The sequence below is a fragment of the Hyla sarda genome, chromosome 4 (assembly GCF_029499605.1).
Source record: "Hyla sarda isolate aHylSar1 chromosome 4, aHylSar1.hap1, whole genome shotgun sequence".
In the NCBI taxonomy this organism is placed as follows: Eukaryota; Metazoa; Chordata; class Amphibia; order Anura; family Hylidae; genus Hyla; species Hyla sarda.
Window position 1 is genome coordinate 405,642,331 of NC_079192.1, and position 6,000 is coordinate 405,648,330.

Consider the following 6,000-nt stretch of genomic DNA (forward strand, 5'->3'; position numbering starts at 1 on the left):
AGTTGGTGCAGTGTGTACAGTGCAGTACAGTGCTGAGGAGTTGGTGCAGTGTGTACAGTGCAGTGTACAGTGCTGAGGAGTTGGTGCAGTGTGTACAGTGCTGAGGAGTTGGTGCAGTGTACAGTGCTGAGGAGTTGGTGCAGTACAGTGCTGAGGAGTTGGTGCAGTGTGTACAGTGCAGTGTACAGTGCTGAGGAGTTGGTGCAGTGTGTACAGTGCAGTGTACAGTGCTGAGGAGTTGGTGCAGTGTGTACAGTGCAGTTTACAGTGCTAAGGAGTTGGTGCAGTGTGTATAGTGCAGTGTACAGTGCTGAGGAGTTGGTGCAGTGTGTACAGTGCAGTACAGTGCTGAGGAGTTGGTGCAGTGTGTACAGTGCAGTACAGTGCTGAGGAGTTGGTGCAGTGTGTACAGTGCAGTACAGTGCTGAGGAGTTGGTACAGTGTGTACAGTGCAGTACAGTGCTGAGGAGTTGGTGCAGTGTGTACAGTGCAGTGTACAATGCTGAGGAGTTGGTGCAGTGTGTACAGTGCAGTGTACAGTGCTGAGGAGTTGGTGCAGTGTGTACAGTGCTGAGGAGTTGGTGCAGTGTGTACAGTGCAGTACAGCGCTGAGGAGTTGGTGCAGTGTACAGTGCTGAGGAGTTGGTGCAGTGTGTACAGTGCAGTACAGTGCTGAGGAGTTGGTGCAGTGTGTACAGTGCAGTGTACAGTGCTGGGGAGTTGGTGCAGTGTGTACAGTGCAGTGTACAGTGCTGAGGAGTTGGTGCAGTGTGTACAGTGCTGAGGAGTTGGTGCAGTGTGTACAGTGCAGTACAGTGTTGAGGAGTTGGTGCAGTGTGTACAGTGCAGTACAGTGTTGAGGAGTTGGTGCAGTGTGTACAGTGCAGTACAGTGATGAGGAGTTGGTGCAGTGTGTACAGTGCAGTGTACAGTGCTGAGGAGTTGGTGCAGTGTGTACAGTGAAGTGTACAGTGCTGAGGAGTTGGTGCAGTGTGTACAGTGCAGTACAGTGCTGAGGAGTTGGTGCAGTGTGTACAGTGCAGTACAGTGCTGAGGAGTTGGTGCAGTGTGTACAGTGCAGTACAGTGCTGAGGAGTTGGTGCAGTGTGTACAGTGCAGTGTACAGTGCTGAGGAGTTGGTGCAGTGTGTACAGTGCAGTGTACAGTGCTGAGGAGTTGGTGCAGTGTGTACAGTGCTGAGGAGTTGGTGCAGTGTGTACAGTGCTGAGGAGTTGGTGCAGTGTGTACAGTGCAGTACAGTGTTGAGGAGTTGGTGCAGTGTGTACAGTGCAGTACAGTGCTGAGGAGTTGGTGCAGTGTGTACAGTGCAGTGTACAGTGCTGAGGAGTTGGTGCAGTGTGTACAGTGCAGTGTACAGTGCTGAGGAGTTGGTGCAGTGTGTACAGTGCAGTACAGTGCTGCGGAGTTGGTGCAGTGTGTACAGTGCAGTACAGTGCTGAGGAGTTGGTGCAGTGTGTACAGTGCAGTACAGTGCTGAGGAGTTGGTGCAGTGTGTACAGTGCAGTGTACAGTGCTGAGGAGTTTGTGCAGTGTGTACAGTGCAGTGTACAGTGCTGAGGAGTTGGTGCAGTGTGTACAGTGCAGTGTACAGTGCTGAGGAGTTGGTGCAGTGTGTACAGTGCAGTACAGTGCTGAGGAGTTGGTGCAGTGTGTACAGTGCAGTACAGTGCTGAGGAGTTGGTGCAGTGTGTACAGTGCAGTACAGTGCTGAGGAGTTGGTGCAGTGTGTACAGTGCAGTGTACAGTGCTGAGGAGTTGGTGCAGTGTGTACAGTGCAGTGTACAGTGCTGAGGAGTTGGTGCAATGTGTACAGTGCTGAGGAGTTGGTGCAGTGTGTACAGTGCTGAGGAGTTGGTGCAGTGTGTACAGTGCAGTACAGTGTTGAGGAGTTGGTGCAGTGTGTACAGTGCAGTACAGTGCTGAGGAGTTGGTGCAGTGTGTACAGTGCAGTGTACAGTGCTGAGGAGTTGGTGCAGTGTGTACAGTGCAGTGTACAGTGCTGAGGAGTTGGTGCAGTGTGTACAGTGCAGTACAGTGCTGAGGAGTTGGTGCAGTGTGTACAGTGCAGTACAGTGCTGAGGAGTTGGTGCAGTGTGTACAGTGCAGTACAGTGCTGAGGAGTTGGTGCAGTGTGTACAGTGCAGTACAGTGCTGAGGAGTTGGTGCAGTGTGTACAGTGCAGTGTACAGTGCTGAGGAGTTGGTGCAGTGTGTACAGTGCTGAGGAGTTGGTGCAGTGTGTACAGTGCAGTACAGTGCTGAGGAGTTGGTGCAGTGTGTACAGTGCAGTACAGTGCTGAGGAGTTGGTGCAGTGTGTACAGTGCAGTACAGTGCTGAGGAGTTGGTGCAGTGTACAGTGCTGAGGAGTTGGTGCAGTGTGTACAGTGCAGTGTACAGTGCTGAGGAGTTGGTGCAGTGTGTACAGTGCAGTGTACAGTGCTGAGGAGTTGGTGCAGTGTGTACAGTGCAGTGTACAGCGCTGAGGAGTTGGTGCAGTGTGTACAGTGCAGTGTACAGTGCTGAGGAGTTGGTGCAGTGTGTACAGTGCAGTACAGTGCTGAGGAGTTGGTGCAGTGTACAGTGCTGAGGAGTTGGTGCAGTGTGTACAGTGCAGTATACAGTGCTGAGGAGCTGGTGCAATGTACTCATCCTCCATGGCCTGGGGCTCTCGCGGTAATTAATGAGTCTATTTACGTGCAGCCTCTCTTTATTATACCACTAATTGGCTTTGCCAAAGTTCAGGTCCCTTTGATCATAATGCGGTGACAATGATATATTGTGGGCCCATTAACTAATTCCTGTACATTACAGGCCGGGCTCTCATTACTGAGTGTGAGAATATACTACTAATGGATAACCGGGGGCACTGCACTCTATAGGACATAACAGACACATCTATCTCATATCTATCTATCTATCTATATATCTCATATCTATCTATCTCATATCTATCTATCTATATATCTCATATCTATCTATCTCATATCTATCTATCTCATATCTATCTATCTATCTATCTATCTATCTCATATCTATCTATCTATATATCTCATATCTATCTATCTCATATCTATCTATCTCATATCTATCTATCTATCTATCTCATATCTATCTATCTATCTATCTCATATCTATCTATCTCATATCTATCTATCTATCTCATATATATCTATATATATATATATATATATCTCATATCTATCTCATATCTATCTATCTATATATATATCTCACATCTATCTATCTCATATCTATCTATCTATATATCTCATATCTATCTATCTCATATCTATCTATCTAATTATCTTTCATATCTATCTATCTCCTATCTATCTATCTATCTCATATCTATCTCATATCTATCTATCTCATATCTATCTATCTCTATCTCTATCTATCTCATATCTATCTATCTCATATCTATCTATCTATCTCATATCTATCTATCTCATATCTATCTATCTCTCTCTCTATCTATCTCATATCTATCTATCTCATATCTATCTATCTATCTATCTCATATCTATCTCATATCTATCTATCTCATATCTATCTATCTCTCTCTCTATATATCTCATATCTATCTATCTCATATCTATCTATCTATCTCATATCTATCTATCTATAACAATTTTTTTTTTTTTTAGAAATGCAGTACAATCAAATTCACATGAAGAAAGTGCTTGGTGTAAAGCAGCTTCTGGAGTATTGGCCAAAAGTAACTCCACATTCATGCAGTAAAAGGATCTTGCGGCAGCACACAGTCCATAATAAGGTACAAAATGGTGAATTTATTCAATGATAAAAAGGCAAAAAATACTTTTGGAAGTATTTCCAAAAAAGCAAAAAATGTTTCAACTGGCTCACCCGGCCATTATCAAGCAGTGCACAAATGTGATCAAGTCTTACATATATAGGGGTACCAATCTAGTACCAATTGTGAACAATTTAACCATTATACATACATAACATTATTAAAGTGCATATCCATCATCGTCATACAGTACAGTGATTCGCAGTTGTCATAATAAAGTGTTCTAGTGGATATTCAAAGTGCAGAAGTCATAAAAACGTACTCTGCCGATAAAACAAGATTAATATCTACACACATGTCATTAATAAATAGATAAGAAGGGGAGGGGATTCAAAAAAACACTCCCCAGATGTATATACATGAAAAACATGGCCACACTAGAGTGGGGTATTCTCTCCTGCGCTTGCGCGCCATCCATGCGGCGCTAAGTGTGACAGGAGACGTGTTAGTCAATAGGCTGATTTGTGTATCGGTCGCCATCTTTGCAACCCGTGCACGTTTTCCATCATGTGCACAAAGCCGCCCCCGTCTCTGCACTGGCGCTCTGTGCGTACATACTACATTAGTGGACATCTTGGATGAGGGCAAATGATCGGTAGATATAAATTAGATAAACAAAATAATTACAAATACAGACCTTTGTACACTTATTGCACTTCTGAAACGGACCCAGCATATAACTTGGTCATGAATCTGTTGTCACTCCTTTACGTGGCTATATCGGGACAAGGCTATGTCTCTGGGGGGCTGCCTCCTGAGGCCGTGTAGGCTACACCAACCATATTAATGGCTGGATGTAATCCCCTTCACGCCAATCCCGCCACTAGACCCTTACGGTCATACAGGGAACTCTTCAAATAAATGTACAAAATGAAAAAGTGAAAAAAATAAACAGAATAACAAAATGATTTTTTTTTATATCACAATGAAAAAAAAATCATAGATAGATATGAGATAGATATGAGAGAGATATGAGATAAATAGATATATCATTAGGATCACCCACTATTAGGCATTACAATACATTAAAAATATACGTTATTTATCATTATTTTATACAATTTTATAAACAAAAGAATTGAAGATGTTTGGATTACTTATACAGTATATAACATCAGATAGATGTGAGATAGATAGATAGATAATAGATAGATAGATATGAGATAGATATATATTAGATAGATAGATAGATATGAGATGGATAGATAGATATGAGATAGATAGATAGATAGATATGAGATAGATAGATAGATATGAGAGATAGATAGATATGAGATAGATATATATTAGATAGATAGATAGATATGAGATGGATAGATAGATATGAGATAGATAGATAGATAGATAGATATGAGATAGATAGATAGATATGAGATAGATAGATATGAGATAGATATATATTAGATAGATAGATAGATATGAGATGGATAGATAGATATGAGATAGATAGATAGATAGATAGATATGAGATAGATAGATAGATATGAGATAGATAGATATATAGATAGATATGAGATAGATAGATAGATATGAGATGGATAGATATGAGATAGATACAGTGGGGATCAAAAGTTTGGGCACCCCAGGTAAAATTTTGTATTAATGTGCAGAAAGAAGCCAAGGAAAGATGGAAAAATCTCCATAAGGCATCAAATTACAGATTAGACATTCTTATAATATGTCACCAAAAGTTAGATTTTATTTCCATCATTTACACTTTCAAAATAACAGAAAACAAAAAAATAGCATCTGCAAACGTTTGGGCGCCCGGCAGAATTTATAGCATGCACTGCCCCCTTTGGCAAGTATCACAGCTTGTAAACGCTTTTTGTAGCCAGCCAAGAGTCTTTCAATTCTTGTTCGAGGTATCTTTGCCCATTCTTCCTTACAAAAGTCTTCCAGTTCTTTGAGATTTCGGGGCTGTCTGTCACGCACTGCTCTTTTAAGGTCTATCCATAGATTTTCAATTATGTTGAGGTCAGGAGATTGTGAAGGCCATGGCAAAACCTTCAGTTTACGCCTCTTGATGTAACCCCCCGTGGATTTCGAGGTTTGTTTAGGATCAGTATCCATTTGTAGAAGCCATCCTCTCTTTAACTTCAGCTTTTTCACAGATGGCATCAAGTTATCATGCAAAATTTGCTGACATTTTATTGAATCCATTT